The sequence below is a fragment of the Pan troglodytes genome, chromosome 9, assembly GCF_028858775.2.
Source record: "Pan troglodytes isolate AG18354 chromosome 9, NHGRI_mPanTro3-v2.0_pri, whole genome shotgun sequence".
Lineage (NCBI taxonomy): Eukaryota > Metazoa > Chordata > Mammalia > Primates > Hominidae > Pan > Pan troglodytes.
The window spans coordinates 114,953,969-114,971,542 of record NC_072407.2 but is presented as its reverse complement, the minus strand read 5'-3'; the positions used below and the strand labels follow the sequence as shown (position 1 = coordinate 114,971,542).

At 35.1% G+C, this 17,574-nt stretch overlaps 1 protein-coding gene and 1 pseudogene across 19 annotated transcripts in view; both read right to left on the bottom strand.

The window, feature by feature from the left end:
- Window positions 1-17,574, bottom strand: part of NCAM1 (neural cell adhesion molecule 1) — a 315,535-nt gene that overhangs the window by 282,135 nt on the left and 15,826 nt on the right. The window lies entirely within an intron of this gene.
- LOC112204867 (U7 small nuclear RNA) lies at window positions 17,252-17,319 on the bottom strand (annotated as a pseudogene).

Here is a 17,574-nt window from a genome sequence, read left to right as displayed (position 1 = left end):
AATTAGTGGGGACTAAGAAATAAGTTACAGAGCAGACTGCTGACTCCTCTTCCCCATTGTCCCATCACTGTGGGCTAAATTACCAGGTTTCTGGATCTCAGGCTAATACAAGAAGATGTATCAAAATGAAGGGCATAAGTCTTCTCATTGAAAAGAGCCACCACATAAACAAGAAAATGAATTTTCAAAGGTCCACACTTAGATTGCATTAAAACGTTTAGAACACCAAGGATAATGAGAAGATCCTATGAGCTTCCAGAGAGAAAAATAGTCATCTACAAAAAATGAAAAATCAGATTGGCATCAGACTTCTCATCAGAATCATAGAGGCTAAAAGATCATGAGTAATGCCTTCCAGTTACAATGTGGAAATTCTTCTCAGTCTAGAAGTCACACCTTGTTAACCCTGTAATCAGCAGGACAGAATAAAGATACTATCAGATATCTATGGGAAGAATAGACATTATTATAAATGTATTGACTAATAATGCATAAAGTTTACCTTTCATTCACTCTTCCTTTGGGAATAACTTGAAATTTTGCTCAAAGCTAGACGGCAAAGCAGAAAGAAAAAGGCATTATATTGCCAAAACTGGATTCAGGCAAGAAGATCAACGAAAGGTCATCCCAGGGTGACAGCTGTGCAGCTGATCCAGGGTCAATCAACCCAGAAGAGAGTAGCAGACAGGCAGAAGAATCATGGATTCCTCTTTAATAAGGGATTTCAAGATTTGATACCCTCTTTGGGTATCAGAGAGTGCAGACACTAAAAAAACTTCAGAAGGTCACATAGGCAGACAATGAAAGGGCAAAAAAGACTAGTAGAAACTGTAATAATTCTTCATAGGAAAGGAAATACAATAATCGTATACCACTTGGCTCCTCAGTGAACAATATTTACTTGTTCATCATAATGTAAAAAGTACAGTTTTCAACTTTTTAAACTATAATCACTGATAACTTAATTATGGATAAAGAACAAAATGTAGATGTTATTGACATCGATAATATAAAAATTTTAAAAACAAATGTTAACAATTGGAAGAAGAATGACAAAAAGGAGAGCTGAAGGGAGTACAGGGATGCTATTGATCCTCATCTCACAAAATGAGGAATCAAGAGACATCATCTACAGTTGACAACTGATATAGTTTGGATATTTGTCCCTGCCCAAATCTTATGTTGAATTATATTCCCCAATGCTGGAGGTGGGGTCTAGTGGGAGATGCTTGGATCATGGAGCAGATCCCTCATGGCTTGGTGCCATCTTCATGATAGTGAGTTCTCACAAGATCTGGTCATTTAAGTGTATGGCACCTCCCCACCCCCAACTCTCTGTCACTTGCTCCTACTTTCCCCATGTGACATGCCTGTTCCCTTTTTGCCTTCTGCCATGATTGTAAGCTTCCTGAGGCCTCCCTAGAAGCCAAGCAGATGCCAGTACTGTGCTTCCTGTAAAGCCTGCAGAACCATGAGCCAATTAAACCTCTTTTCCTTATACATTACCCAGTGCCAGATAGTTATAGCAATGCAAGAATGGTCTAAAACAATACAAAAAGCAAAGTATCAGTTGACTGCTTAAAGTTAAGAATTTAACCAACAGAGGAATCATAAATACTGACAGACCTGTTTTGGGAAATGAAAATTTAGTGAAGTAGGGTGACATAGGGATATACACTTCTTTTATCATAGCATGAAGTCAACAAATAAGGACAAAAATTGATAAATCAGGTAATAGTATAAATTTACATAAAATGGAGTAGAGAAAATATTTTTGTATTTGCTTATACATTAATATGAAATATTTTCTAGAAGAGATAAGAGTTCAGTGATTTTTCAGGCCGGGTGCAGTGGCTCACGCCTGTAATCCCAGCACTTAGGGAGGCCGAGGCTGGCGGATCACGAGGTCAGGAGATCGAGATCATTCCAGCTAATGCAGTGAAACCCCATCTCTACTAAAAATACAAAAATAAAAAAATTAGCCGGGCATGGTGGCGGGCGCCTGTAGTCCCAACTACTTGGGAGGCTGAGGCAGGAGAATGGTGCGAACCCAGAGGCAGAGCTTGCAGTGAGCCGAGATCACGCCACTGCACTCCAGCCTGGGCAACAGAGTGAGACTCCATCTCAAAAAAAAAAAAAAGAAAAAAAAAGAGTTCATGATTTTTCTGTGTTTAGAGGAGATATCTCAGTATATATATTTTTATGCTTTTCATTTTTGAGCCATGTAAGTGAGTCACATTTTACAACAATTAGACACATTAAGTTTAAAACATAAAAATATATTATTTAGCAATATGCAAGCAACCACCCAATGAAACAACTACAAGATGTAAAAGTGGTTTCTTCTTCAGATGGGAAATAGTAATCAGTGAACTAGTGTTTTTCATCATAAACTCACTTGCATTTTTAACAATTTATGATTATGAATTTTCATTGAAAAAATGCATAAAAATAAAGAAAAATCTCATATTGAATAACAGGCTTCTTTAAGAAAGGAAGCCTTGGGAGGAAGCAGTTGTCCCACAAGAATACAAATAATGAACCATCCTCTACAGTCTCCTCTCTCCCGTTTTCTCCATGGCTTCCTCTTCCCTGTTCCTCTCAAGAGATATTCATAATTACAATAGAATTTCCAATAAAAGATACTTCAACAATAAAAATAATATAAAAATATATTTAATGCCTTAAAGACTTAATAAAGTTAATAAAAATGACTATTTCTCCTTTAAAACTTTTATAAATGAGGCAGGAAACAGATGTAAACTGTTACATTACCCGTCATTAAAACAAATGGAAACCTAAATTACTGTATCAACTTTTACAGACCATATTGCCAATCATAAAATGTTTCATTATGCACAATTAGTAACTGATGATAGTACAAAATATGTCTAAAATTATTACCAAAAACACTTCCTTCAATAAATAAAAAATACAAAATCACTAATGTTGAGAGTAAAATTTAAAATTCGGGAGTCCCAGAGGCTGTCCCAGAACAATGAGTAGCTATTTGTGCGAACCTGGTCAAGTAAGCTCTGCTCTCTTTCTTCTTCACTTCACTTCTTCATTTGTAAAGTGAGTTGGGTAAACTCAATAATCTCTAAAATACCTGCCAGCTCCAATCGCTTTTTTTTTTCTTTTCAGGCCATGCACTAGAGAAAATTTAACAGCAAAAAATCACTTAGTGGATGTAATCAGTTCATAGCCATTAACACGTACTTATTGTGAAAGTCAGATGAACTATAATAGCCTATAAACCACATCACATTGTTGAACCTGAGTGAAGTTACTGAGGCTTTTTCAAAGTGCTGCCTCTAAATTCTAGTTTGTTTATTTAATCGATCATTTGATGTGCCCTGGGGTAGCAGACTGAGGACCTAAGTGTGAATTTTGCTTTTATTCCTATTAAATTTAATCATGTTTAGCTCATTAATCGAACTTACTGAGATACTGAATCCTGATACTATTACCCATCATATTAATTCTCAGTTCCAATCCATGCCACCTATAATGGCATTCTACCTAAAATACTAATGTAAAAATTGAATAAGAAAACACAAGAGAACACCAGTAAGATGGCAAAACACGTGCAGAAAACACAAGAGAACACCGGCAAGATGGTGGAACAGATGCACGTAGCTCCCAACAGTAACAATAATTTGAGAGCCCTCTACAGCAAAAGTGCCTTTATGGAAGCTTAAACAGCCAAGTAAGAGATTGTGATAAATTGATAAATCAGGTAATGGTATAAATTTACATAAAATGGAGTGGAGAAAATATTGGAGCACAAGGCCTAGGAGAACCTTTTGATAGGACAGCACTACACCGAGGTGACAGACTCTCCTACCATGGCCCTAGCTCCAGACCCAAAAATGGCTTCCATACTCCTGTGGACTCAGCTACAGCTCTGTTTGATCATTGTCTTTCTATCAGAACCATTCACCCTGGGACCCAGAAAAAATCACACCCACTTGCGCCATGGATGATAAACCTACAGACCTCAGCTCTACCTGTGGATCAGAAATGGCCAAGAGACTTGGCTTCAGTCCCTCTCAGCAGTGGTCTGAGATCAGTCCAGCTGATCTACTAGGGTCCCAGAGAGAAATATATCTCTCTAAGTCCCCGGAGCAGGGTTGCTGACCTCAGTCCCACAAAAAACCCTGAAATGGCTCTGAGACTGGCTACAGTCCCTCTCAACGGTGGTCAGAGGTAAGTCATGCCAGCAGCACTGAGACAAGATGGAGACAGGCCTTCCTGAGTCTTCCAGGTAGCACTGCTGAGCTTAGTCCCAGCTGTGGGCCCTAAAGCAACCCTGCAACTCAGTTTCAGCCTTCTTCAACCATAGACCAGGGCAGTAATGTTTGCCCAGGGACCCAACCAGTGACCCAGTGGGAAGATGTCCCGGGGACCCAGAGAAAAACACAACTGTCTATGAACCTAGTAATCAAGCCTGCTCTCTACAGACTGTAAAGCAGACCTTCATCCCAGAACTAGCCTTGTAGACCAAAGTCCTGGAGACAGTCCAGTCCATCCAGAGACCAAACAGCAGGATCCATGCCCACTAAACCACCTGGTAACAGGCTGGCCACCCACAGGCCCCACTGCAAAAGGAGTAGCAGCCACATGACCCAGCTCCAACCCCATTAAAACTAGAAGAAAAGAAGGCAAAATAAAATAATTGTGACAGGGCTGACAGGACAATTGTGGATTAAGTCTCAGTTCTTTTTAAAAGGGTTACATTGAAGATAAATCTTGACTGCATCTTTAGAGGAATTAAGGTAACCTTGATGAACAGTAGAAGGAATCACATGTGAAATTCCTTGAATAAAAATTTACTGGCTTTAAATAATTTTGTCTAATATATAACATACAATTTAAAAAACTCTTTCCAAAAAAAGACTAGAAGATATGTTTGCTCCTTCAAATGCAGACACCAACACAAGACGACAGGGATAAAAAAGAATCAGGCAATTATGACGCCACCAAAGGAAACTAATAAAGCTCCAACAATCAACTCCAAAGAAATGGAGATCTAATAACTGCTTGAAAGAGAATTCAAAATAATCATATTAATGAAGCTCAATGAGATGCAAAACAATACAATTAGACAACTAAATGAGTTTAGGAAGACAATGCATGAACAAAATAAGAAATGTAATAAATAAACAGAAACATAAAATAAAAAAGAACCAAGCAGATATCCTGGAGCTGAAGAATACAACAGACCTGAAAAATTCAAGAGTGCTTCAACAACAGACTCAATCATGCAGAAGAAAGAATGTGCAAACTCAAATATAGATAGGTCATCTGAAATTAGCCAATTATAGGGAAAAAAGGAAAAATAATGAAAAAGAGCGAAGAAAGGATAAGGGGCCTATGAGACACCACCAAGCATACAAATATACAAGTTATGGGAATTCCAGAAGGCAAACAGAGCTAGAAGGGACCAGAAAGCTCACTTAAAGAAATCATCTCAAAACTCCACAAATCTCATAAGAGATACACACATCTAGATTAATGAAGCTCAAAGGATCCCAGTCAAGATCAATCCAAAGAAGAACATTCCGAGGCACATTATAATCAAATTGTCAAAAGTCAGCCAGTTGTAGTGGTTCATGTCTGTAATCCCAAAACTTTGGGAAGCCAAGGTGGGCATATCACTTGAGGCCAGGAATTCAAGACCACCCTGGCCAACATGAGAAAATCCTGTCTCTACTAAAAATATAAAAATTGGCCAGGTGTGGTGGTGCACACCTGTAATCCCAGCTACGTGGGTGGCTGAGGGATGAGAATCACTTGAACCTAAGAGACAGAGTTGCAGTGAGCTGAGATTGGGCCACTGCACTTCGGCCTGGGCAACAGAGTGAGAATCCATCTCAAAAAAAAAAAAAAAAAAAAAATACTGTTGAAAGTCAAAGACAAAGAGAGAATGTTGAAAGCAGCAAAAGAAAAGAAACTCATCGCATACAAGAAAACCCCCATAAAGGTATCAGTGGACTTCTCACCATAAACATTAAAACCAGAAGGGAATGGGTTAATATATTCAAAGTGCTGGATTTAAAACAAAACAAAACAAAAGTGCCAATCAAGAACACTATCCTCAGCAAAGCTGTATTACAGAAATGAATGACAAATAAAGACATTCCCAGACAAATAAAAACTGAGAGTGCTCATCACCACTAGACTTGCCCTACAAAAAAAATGCTAAAGGGCATTCTTTAAGTTGAAACAAAAAAAGCAAATTAACAAAATAAATATATATAAAAGTAAAAACTCAATGGTAATGGTAAATAGTCAAATTCAGAATATTCTAATATTGTAATGGTGGTGTGTAAATCACTGGTATCTATAATATAAAGGTTAAATGCCAAAACTATTAAAAATAATCATAGCTGTAATAATTTGTTAAAGGATACACAATATAAAGGGAAGTAAATTGTGACACAAAAACATAAAATAAGGCTGGGAGGTGGGGCATAAAAGTGTAGAGGTTTTGTGTGCAATCAAAGTTAAGTTTGTTTTATCAGCTTAAAATGAACTATCATAATTATAACATGCTCTATGTACACCTCATGGTAACTACAAAGCAAAAACCTATAGTAAATATGCAAAAGATAAAGAGAAAAAAATCAAGACGTATGCCACTAGAAAAAATATCAAATCACAAAGGAAGAAAGCAAGAGAAGTAGAAAGGAACAAAGCCTTCACAAAACAAATAAAATGGCATAGTAATTCCTTACCTATTAATAATTACCTTGAATGCAAATACATTAGAGTCTCCAAAAGGTCAAAAGATATAAAGTGGTTGAATTAATTTAAAAAAGAAGACTTGACTATATGCTACCTATAAGAGACTCACTTCAGAAACTTTAAGGACAAACATAGAATAAAACTGAAGGGGTAGAAAAAGATCTCATGCAAATGAAAACCAAAAGAGAGCAGGGGTAGCTATATTAACATCAGACAAAATAGGTTTTAAGTCAAAAACTGTAAAAAGAGACAAAAAAGGCCATTACATAATAATAAAGAAGTCAATTAATTCAGAGAATATAACAACTGTAAATATATATGCACCCACCATCAGAGCACCTAAATATATAAAGCAAATATTAATAGATCTGAAGGGAAATATAGAAGGCAATACAATAATAATAACAGACCTCAATATCCCACTTTCAACAGTGGCTAGATCATCCAGACAGAAAATCATTATGGAAAAAGTGGAGTTGAACTACACATGAGACCAACTCACACACATACATAGAACATTCCATTCAACGGCAGCAGAATACACAATCTTCTCAAGCACACATGGAACAATCTCCAGGATAGACCATATGTTAGGCCATGAACCAAATTTTGACAAATTTATGGAGACTGAAATCATATCAAGTATCTTTTCTAACCATGATGGCATGAAACCAGAAATCAAAAACAGGAGGAATTTTGAAAAATTCACAAAAATATGGAAATTAACCAACATGCTTTTGAACAACCAGTGGGTCAAAGGAGAATCAAAAGAGAAATAAAAAAAATATCTTGAGAGAAACAAAAACGAAAACACAACTTACCAAATCTTATAGGATGCAGCAAAAGCAGTTCCATAAGGAAAACTTATAACAATAAATGCCTACATTGGAAAAGAATAATGGTTTGAAGTAAACAACTTAATGTTATACCTCAAAGAACTTAAAAATTAAGAAAAAAACTAAGCACAAAGTTAATTTTAAAAAGACATAACAAAGATCAGAGCAGAAATAAGTAAAATGTAAGCTAGAAAAACATTTAAAAATCAACAAACTAGTTAGTTTTTTTCTGAAAGATAAAAATTGACAAAAGTTTTGCTAGGCTAACTAAAAAAAGAGAGAGAAGAATGAAATAAATAAAATCAGAAATAAAAGAGGAGACATAACTGATACCATGAAAGTACAAAGGATCATAAGAGACTACTGTGAAGATTATATGCCAACAAATTGGATGACCTAGAAGTAAATTCCTAGAAACATATAACCTATGAATAATAAATTATGAAGAAATAGAAAATGTGAACAGACAGGTAACAAGTAAAGATATTAAATCAGTAATTAAAGATCTCCTATCAAAGAAAAGCCCAGGGCCTGATGGCTTCAATGGTGAATTCTACCAAACATTTAAATAAGCGTTAATACCAATCCTTCTCAAACTCTTCCAAAAAGTTAAAGAGGAAGGAACACTTCCAAACTCATTTTACTAAGTCAGCATTACCCTGATATCAAAGCCAGACAAGGACACTACAAGAAAAGAAAATTACAGGCCAATATCCCTAAGTAATATAGATGTAAAAATCCTCAAAAAAATACTAGCAAACCTAATTCAACAGCACATTAAAAGGATAACTTACCATAATCAAGGGGATATATTCCTGGAAAACAAGCATGGTTCAACAGATGCAAATCAATAAATGTGATATACTATATTAAAAGAATGAAGGACAAAAACCATATGATCATCTCAATAAGCGCAGAAAAAGCATTTGACAAAATTCAACATTCTTTTGTGATTAAAAACTCTCAACAAATTAGGTATAGAAGGACTGTATCTCAACATAATAAAGGTCATATATGTTAGCCTACAACTAACACCATACTTAACCTTAAAAAGTTGAAAGATTTTCCTCTAAGATCAGGAACAAGATACGGATGCCTATTCTTACCACTTCTGTTTAAAATAGTACTGAAAGTCCTAGCCAGAGCAATTAGACAAGAAAAAGTAAAATAAAATAAAAGACATCCAAATCTGAAAGGAAGAAGTTAAACTGTTACTATTTGCAGGTAACATAATCTTTTATATTATAAAACACTAAAGATTCCACCAAAAGGCTGTTAGAATAAACAAATTCAGTGAAACTGCAGGATACAAAGTCAACATACAAAAATCAGTAATATTTCTATACACTAAAAACAAACTATCTGAAAAAGAAATCTAAAAACAATCTCATTAAAATAGCATCAAAAATTATAAAATACTTAGGAATAAACTTAAGAGGTAAAAAATCTGTATACAGAAAACTACACAACATTGATGAAAGAAATTGAAGAAGGCACAAATAAATGGAAAGATGTCCCATGTTCATGGACTGAAAGAATTAATACTGTTAAAATGTCCATACTACCAAAAGGGAGCTACCGATTCAATGTAGCTACAGATTCAATGCAATCACTATCAAAACTACAATGACATTTTCTACAAAAATAGGAAAAAAATCTTAAAATTCATATGGAAGACAAAAGACTCTGAATAGCCAATGTAATCCTAAGCAATAAGAACAAAGTTGAAGGCATCACCCTATCTGATTTCAAAATCTACTACAAAGTGATAATAATCAAAACAGTATGGTACTGGCAAACAAAACAAAACAAAACAAAACAAAAGATACATAGACCAATGGAATAGGACAGAGAATCCAGAAATAAACCCAAGGATATGTGGCATTACATGCATTATGTGGCATTATATGCCCTAATTTTCAACAAGGGCACCAAGAAGTCATAATAGGGAAAAGACAGTCTCTTCAATAAATATCCACATGCAAAAGAATGAAATTGGATACTTATCTTACACCATACACAAAAATCAACTCAAAATGAATTAAAGACCTGGAGCTATAAAACTCTTCGAAGGAAATATAGGGGAAAAGCTCCTTGACACTGGTCTTGGCAATGATTTAAAAAAAAAATAGGATAGTGCAGACAACAAAAGCAAAAATAAACAAGTGGGACTACATCAAACTAAAACGTTCCTGCACAGCAAAGAAAACAATCAAAAATAGAAAAGGAAGTCTACGGGTTGGGAGAAAATATCTGTAAACCATATATCAGAAAAGGGGTTAATATTCAAAATATATAAGGAACACACAAACTGAACAGCAAAAAAAATGAATAAACCAATTTAAAAATGGGCAAAGGATCTGAACATTTTTCCTAAAAACACATAAAAATAACCAACAGATACTGTATACAAAAAGGTGCTCAACAGTGCTAATCATTAGAAAAATACAAATCAAAAGCACAATGAGAAAGCATCTCACACCTGTTAGGACGGCTTTTGTCAAAAACACAAGAGATAACAAGTGTGGGTAGCCATGTAGAGAAATGGGAACCCTTGTACACTGTTGGTGGGCATGTAAGACTGCTGCAGCCACAGTAGAAAACAGAATGGGGGTTCCTAGAGAAATTAAAAATAGAACTACTATATGACCCAGAAAAATTCCCTCTTCTGGATATGTACCCAAAGGAAATGAAATCACCACCTCATGAAGATATGTGCACTCCTATGTTCACTGAAGCATTATTCACAATAGCCAAGTTATAGAAAAAACTTTATCCATCGACAGATGAATTTTAAAACTCATATATATATATATATGAATATTATTCAGCCTTTAAAAAGAGGGACATCCTGCCATTAAGGCAATATAGATAAACCAAGAGGACATTATACTAAGTGAAATAAGCCAGACACACGAGGAAAATACTGCATGATCTCATTTATATGTGGATTCTAAAACAAACAAAACTAAATACATAGAAACAGAGTAGAATGGTGGTTACCAGGGCTGGAGTCAGGAGAGGAGCTAATGGGAAGATGTAGGTCAAAGGGTACAAAGTTGCAATTATGGAGGATGAATAAGTCTAGAGACCTAAAGCACCACATGATGACCAGGTAATAATGTTGTATTGTATGATGGAAATATGCTAAGACAGTAGACTTTAAGAACTCTATTCACAATAAATAAATGCATACATACATACATAAAGGTGACCATGTGAGATGATGAATATGTTAATTTGCTTGACTATAGTAATCACTTTGTTATGTACATGTATATCAAAACATCATAGTTAACACCTTAAATATTAAATAAGTAAATAAATAAGGAAATCCTGCAAAATGCAGAGCCAACACATTCCAAGTTGATGAGGAGCATGGTCATTTGACCAATTACTTGCACAGAGCTTGTATTTCTCCATTTGGCTATTATGATAAAGCAATATAAACTCCATTTTCAGTCTGGAAATCTTGCCAAAGACAGAATTGAGTTCTGATACAACCTGTCCTTACTGAACCCACATTAGATGCCAGCCTTCTTCTCTGGGCTCCCATATAATCTGCTTAATTGTCAGTTCTTAAAACTTTTCTAGTATGGGCATTAAGTTCCCCCATCTTTATGGGAGAAGAATTCACCCTCTTCCCACTTGAAAAAAAAAAATCCAAATTTTTGTTCATTTTCATGATTTCTCAAAATCATTTTCTGTAGCTGTTTATGGATTTATTTACAATTCTCCTGGTATCCTGGAATATAATTTCATTAATGCCTAAAGATTTGAAATCTATGAGAGCTACACAATCTTTCATGTATCAGCTATGTTATTACCAAAAGCACTAGAAGATAAAAACCCCAACAAGAAATTGGTATGGACTGCAAGCAAACTTCTTCATTAAAACAGAGACAGAGTGAATTAAAAAGAGAATAAGAATTGAAAGCAGTACCACCATATAAAAAGGGCAGCTCTGTGGTTTTAATTCTTTTTGAAAATATACAAAACAGTAACTTGCTTAAATGACTTGGTACCACTTTTTAATAACTATTACATATGAAAACTGCCCATCTTCAGAGTGTAAGTGCTTGGCTAAGTTCCGTTCCTGGTCCTCTCTGCTTCTCTCTCTAAATGGACTTATCCTTCGAGAACCATCTACTACTTAAATAACTACAGATTTATGTCTCTAACGTGATCTCTCCTAAAAACTGCAGACTTCTATTTCCAGCAGTATACCTGGCTTTTCTTCCTAGACAGTCCACTTTAATCTCAGGGTCACCTTGCCCAAGCCAAACTATTACCTTTTTTAAAAAAATTAAAAGTCCCTATTTTCCCCTTCCCCAATTCTGTTGCTAGTGACATTTACTCTTACCATGCGCCTCACCTGAAATCTAAATAATCTCCATTCTTTCCTCTCTTGCATATCCAAATCAGTCACTAAGTTCATCAATCTTCCCTCTGTAGTATTTCTTGCATAATGCCTTCCTTTACATCTCACAATCAGAACTCCAATTCCACCTCCCATCACCTCACACAGCCTCTACAGTAGCTCCTCCTACCCCCTGACTACTGGTTTTCCAGACTGTAATCTCTCCCAGCTTCCAAAAGAAGAGCAACAAATCCAGCTTCCCAAAACATGCTCCCATCAAGTCATTCCCAGAATCTGCTGCTTCCAATGACCTCCTTACTTCCCCATCTGATGAGCAAGGCCATCCCCAGTTCTTGTTTACTCACTGCCATCAAGCCTTTGCATACATTGCCAGCTAGCACCCTTTTTACAAATGAATTCAGATATATCTATTCCTCTTTTAGATCTTACCTCTCAGTCAACGGCATAAATACATGTAGAATGCAGGAATGAATAAAGGCTACCTACAAGGGGCTCAGAGTGAAACTGAGCCAACTCTGACAACTTGCACCTATGTGCAAGACCCTTTGCTAGGCACTGTAGAGGATATGAAGATTTGCATTTTGGTTAATCCGGACAAAACCACCACATATAACATCTTATAGGGAAGTGCATCCCAATTGCCAAAGTAAGTTACAAACTTCTTGCGGGGGAAAAGTCACATAATGGGCTTGATGCCACCTGTATCATAAAATAAGACGTCTGTCTGAACAGGCACATCAAAACTTGATTGTTTACTTGAATAAATACTGAACTCATTCTAAAAAAAAAGAGAGCCACCTAGTGAAAGGCAACAACTAATTTTATTTGAATGCAAAAAACCTTTGAACTTTAACCTCCATCTCTATGTCTAAGATGTCTTATTTTTAAAGACAGATTCTTATCTGAGATGTTCGCAAATTTTGTTTTAAAGAAGTTAAATAAGATGAACTTTCAAAGATTCTTCGAATTCCTTAATTTCCTATGGGTTAGCTCCCTCTGCATGCCTATTCTAAGTGATTGTGGGAATAGTTGCACCAAATACACCAAAGCATCCTAGTGGAAAATTTGCAAGTGATCTACAGCAGTTCCAGTTAGCTCAAGACCACTAGTAAAGATTTGTGCTTTTAGTGAAAGGGCAGTCCCATAAGATATTCAGTATTCTATGGGTTATCTATGGTATCCCATAGATACCAGTATTCTAGAAAAGCAATGTGGTGTTAGCCCAACACAATACATGCCATCTAAGAATTATGTAACCATTTTCATACTAATCACTGCAAAATTATCGAATTAATATTTTATTTAAGACCACTGAGGAGGATGTTTCACATGACAAGAAATGCATCTTAAATCCATCTTAGCCTTGCTTTAAAATGCAACCCTATCTATTGTGTACCGCTTTATGATGAATGGGACAAAACCCAAACACTTTTCTTCTGCAATTCATGAAGGAAAGATTACAAAATACTGGAAAACATCATTTTGGTTTTTTTTTCTATGCACAGAGAATGAATGATAAGCCTTAAGCTATCAAAATGGTGGAGATGAGGAGAAGAGATTGACAATCAATGCATACAACATAAGATACTACTGTAGTAATGTGGTAAAGCTATTAGATATGTGAAAGGGGTGATTCTCCTCTACATTCTCTTATGCTGAGTAACAGCTCCCCAGAATAAAAGGGAAAATTTTCCCCAGTCAAAATACATAAATGGAAGACATAAATGTTTCCTCTCTCCTAGAAGACAGACAGAAACAGATGCTTCCAGGTGCTAGGCATTTTCCATTTTGCCAGGGGTAATCTTAGCATGCTCACATTCAACAGTTCTTTGAGGAATATCCAAATAAAATTATTTTAGCTATTCTCATGAAGATATAATACCCACAATCTAAAAGTTAGTAAGAATTAAGGATAAATATTAACAAGTGCTAGGATTAAAATAAACCTTCATAGGGATAAAAGACTACATATTGGGTATAATGTACACTGCTCCAGTGACAGGTGCACCAAAATCTCAGAAATCACCACTAAAGAACTTATCCATGTAATAAAAAACCACCTGTACCCTCAAAACTATTGAAAAATAAATAAATAAACTTTCATGGTTACAAAAAAACAAACAGCTAACACAATTAAGGATCTCACATTACTAAAATGCTGAATCAAGGCTCAGCCATGTTGTAGTATGTATCAGTACTGCATTCCTTTTTATTTCCCAACAATATTTTATTGTATAAATATACCACATTTTTTGGTCCATTCATCAATTGATGGAAATTTAGGTTTTTTCCATTTTTTGACTGTTATTAATAATGTCCCATGAACATTAGTGTACATGTTTTTATACTGACATATGTTTTTACTTCTCTTGGAAGGGCAGAGCTGCTGGTTCACATGGTAACTCTGTTTAAGAACTGCCAGACTTGTTTTCCAAAGAGGCTGCACCATTTCCATTCTCATCAGCAGTGTTTGAGGGTTCCAATTTTTCCACAACATTATTAATACTTGCTGTTATCTGTCTTTTTGATTCTAGCCATCCTAGTGGGTGTGAAGTGGTATCTCACTGTGGCTTTGATTTACATTTCCCCTGATGGCTAATGATGTTGACATCTTTTGGCCATTTGTCCTTATGGGCCATTTGTGTATGTTAGCTCTGGATTTTTCATAGATGCCCTTTATCAGGTCAAGGAAGTACTTTCTATTCCTTATTTAATGAGTGTTTTCATCCTGAAGGGGTGTCGCATTTTGTCAAATGTGTTTTCTGAATTTAAAGGTGATCATGTGGTGCTTGATACCAGCTGTTTTTGTTTTGCATACTTATGAAGTCTACACAATTCTAAAAATGTGCTATCATTTCAGATTTTTATAAAAAGGTTCAAACTTAAATGAAGTATAAATCCTAAAAATTATGTCCGTTAAACAAAAATCATGGGAGCCCATTGTTTTAGACTGAGCTTCTGCACCCAACCCCAAGAGACCAGACCAAACCAAAATGGAGTCACTCAAGCTAAATGCCATATAATCAAACTGAAACGTTAAAGAAGCAGATAGATCCCAAAACAGATTGGGTTTTCCTGAAAAAGGAGATTCCAGTCAACCTGAGTCAGTGCAATAAAGAAGTCTCCTCTGCTTTAACTTGCAAAAGAGTCACCAGAAGTAACCTGATGTTAACCAGTTTCTTTTTTTCTATAGTTGTTTCCTTATTCCCACTTTCCAAACCCACTGTTCTGCCATTGCTCAGTGGGAGCTCTCATTCTATTTTGTTGAATGGAGGCTGCCCCAATTTATGAATCACAAATAAAAGACAATTAGATTTATAACTAAATTTGTCTTTTGACATGTCTATAATAAACATTTGGAGAAGTACATCAGTAATATTTTGGAAAAAAATTTATTATGAAACCTATATAAGGACTTTTGAATGGTAAAAATTACAGTTTTTGTTTGTTTGTTTGTTTGTTTGTTTGTTTCTTTTTTGTTCTACCAGTCTAATTTTTTATGGTCCTACTTTTTCAGACTATTTCTTGGCTACTTCTGTTCTTCAGAACAGCAACCCAAACACACACTCAAAGTCTATGGACCACTCTACATAAGCCCAAATTAAACACAATTTCCATGTAGTTGAATATTACAGAAAGCAATTCAAATAAAATCGAAATGGTGTCATCAGAGGATCTGTGTTCAACAGTCAAAATCCAACCAAATCCATACAATAGTAAAGAGGATAATAATAAGTAGTTTCACAGATAGTTAAATATATCTAAGCCAAATGGTTTTTAGGAAACCTGTATGAAACCTTTTAACTCAGTTAACTACTTTCTAGTATTTAAGAAAATCATTTAAAACAATAAGCTTTGTATCCATGATTATACACAATCATTTTGTCAAAATATGTGAACACAGACAATGGCATATTTTCCCCTTGTGAAATTCAAATCTACTTGGAAATGCCATAATCTGTGCAGAATTTTTCAAAAGATGCTAAAAATATGTAAAGTATATTAAACCAGTCCAAAGTAACAGACCTCCAAAATAATTAATGTACATTTTGAGGTTTTGGAAACTGTACTGGCTAATGTGGCTGTTGCCAGCTAGAACTAGGAGATCAGGAAAAGCTTTCATGAAGAGTGTTTTACCATAGAAGAGAAACATTATAAGTAGCTCATCTTACGCAGTCTTATTAAAAGAAAGCCTCACTAATATTAAGAACATTTCTTCTCTTTATTCTCAATGTTTACATTCAACCACTGAGTCTTAAAATACAATGAAGAAAAAAACATGCCATTATTACTAAAATAATGTCAAAAATATCATTTAAAATCAATTTGGTGGACAAATATCTTCCAGGCATTAACCGAATCACGTATTTTCTAAAAACAATAACACTTAAATACAATTTGCTTAATTTTGTGTTGTGTGTCCCCATCTCACCCCACTCCCAAAACCCAAGCTACTTATATTTAGATTTTTTGGTTCATGTTTAATTCTCCTGAGATTTCCAATATGGCATATATTCTCAGAATTTCATTCTACCTCTTTTTGGATACATAACAAGGAGAAAATGCTTACAAAATTATAGAGATGTACAAGAACATAGACTATTGCATCATAGAAAGATGAGTCACTTTCCTCTTCACCCCAACGTTCAGGATCCTTACACACTGGGATTGCACCACATGCAATGCAGTGGCCAAAAGGGACTCTTCTTCCACAAAACACTGCACTAATTCTCCAGTATTCAGCTTTTCCACTTGAATAGAATAAAAACCCTTTTGAGAACAACAATTACAATCCCCCCATTTTTTTCTCAGGCGCACTATTGGACTTCTTAGTGCATGCACAATGCAAATAAGGCGAGCTTCCTTTCACAGAGTGATTAATATGCAAAGACAGCCTGCTTTTTTAGTAGGATGTGAAGAACCACCAACAAGCCTTTCTAAGCCCAGAGGTTTCTACAATTATTTCCACTGTTTATTTTTAAACAGAAGATTACACAATAACACCAAGCGCTGTAGCTCTAATTTGCCAGTATTTTGTAAACAATGACAATTTAGATTTTTAAACCTTTTGTATCATATTTAAATCTGTGGTCAACTATTGATTCCAATGTATTAATTTTTTTCCAAATCTAGGAAACTCATTTATATGGGACAAGACTCAATCTATACTTTTTTATTAAGAAATTGCACTTCATTTTTAAACAGTGAATGATTTTCTGGCATAAACTTTTGGAAAATGTGGTGATTTTTAAAATTTTTTATAAATTCCAAATGAAGACTAAGAAATGACATTTCTTTCATGGTGAAAACCAGAAAATCTGCTAGACAAATTATAAAAGAGCTATAATACTAGAAATTGCATTTTAATAGTAATCCATCTCACTTACACATATGCTTATAAAGATTGTGACTTTTCCAAATTGTTATTAAATCACTATAAGACTATTTTAATAGAAAATTTAACAAAATTTGTTCAATAAAACAATGCTACAAAGAAAATAATATCTTTGTAGAACAGACTAAACACATATGCACATTTAAGAAGCATCTCTAATCACATTATTTCCCAGGTGATTTTTTTTTTTACCAAAGTTTCCAAGAAAAAGC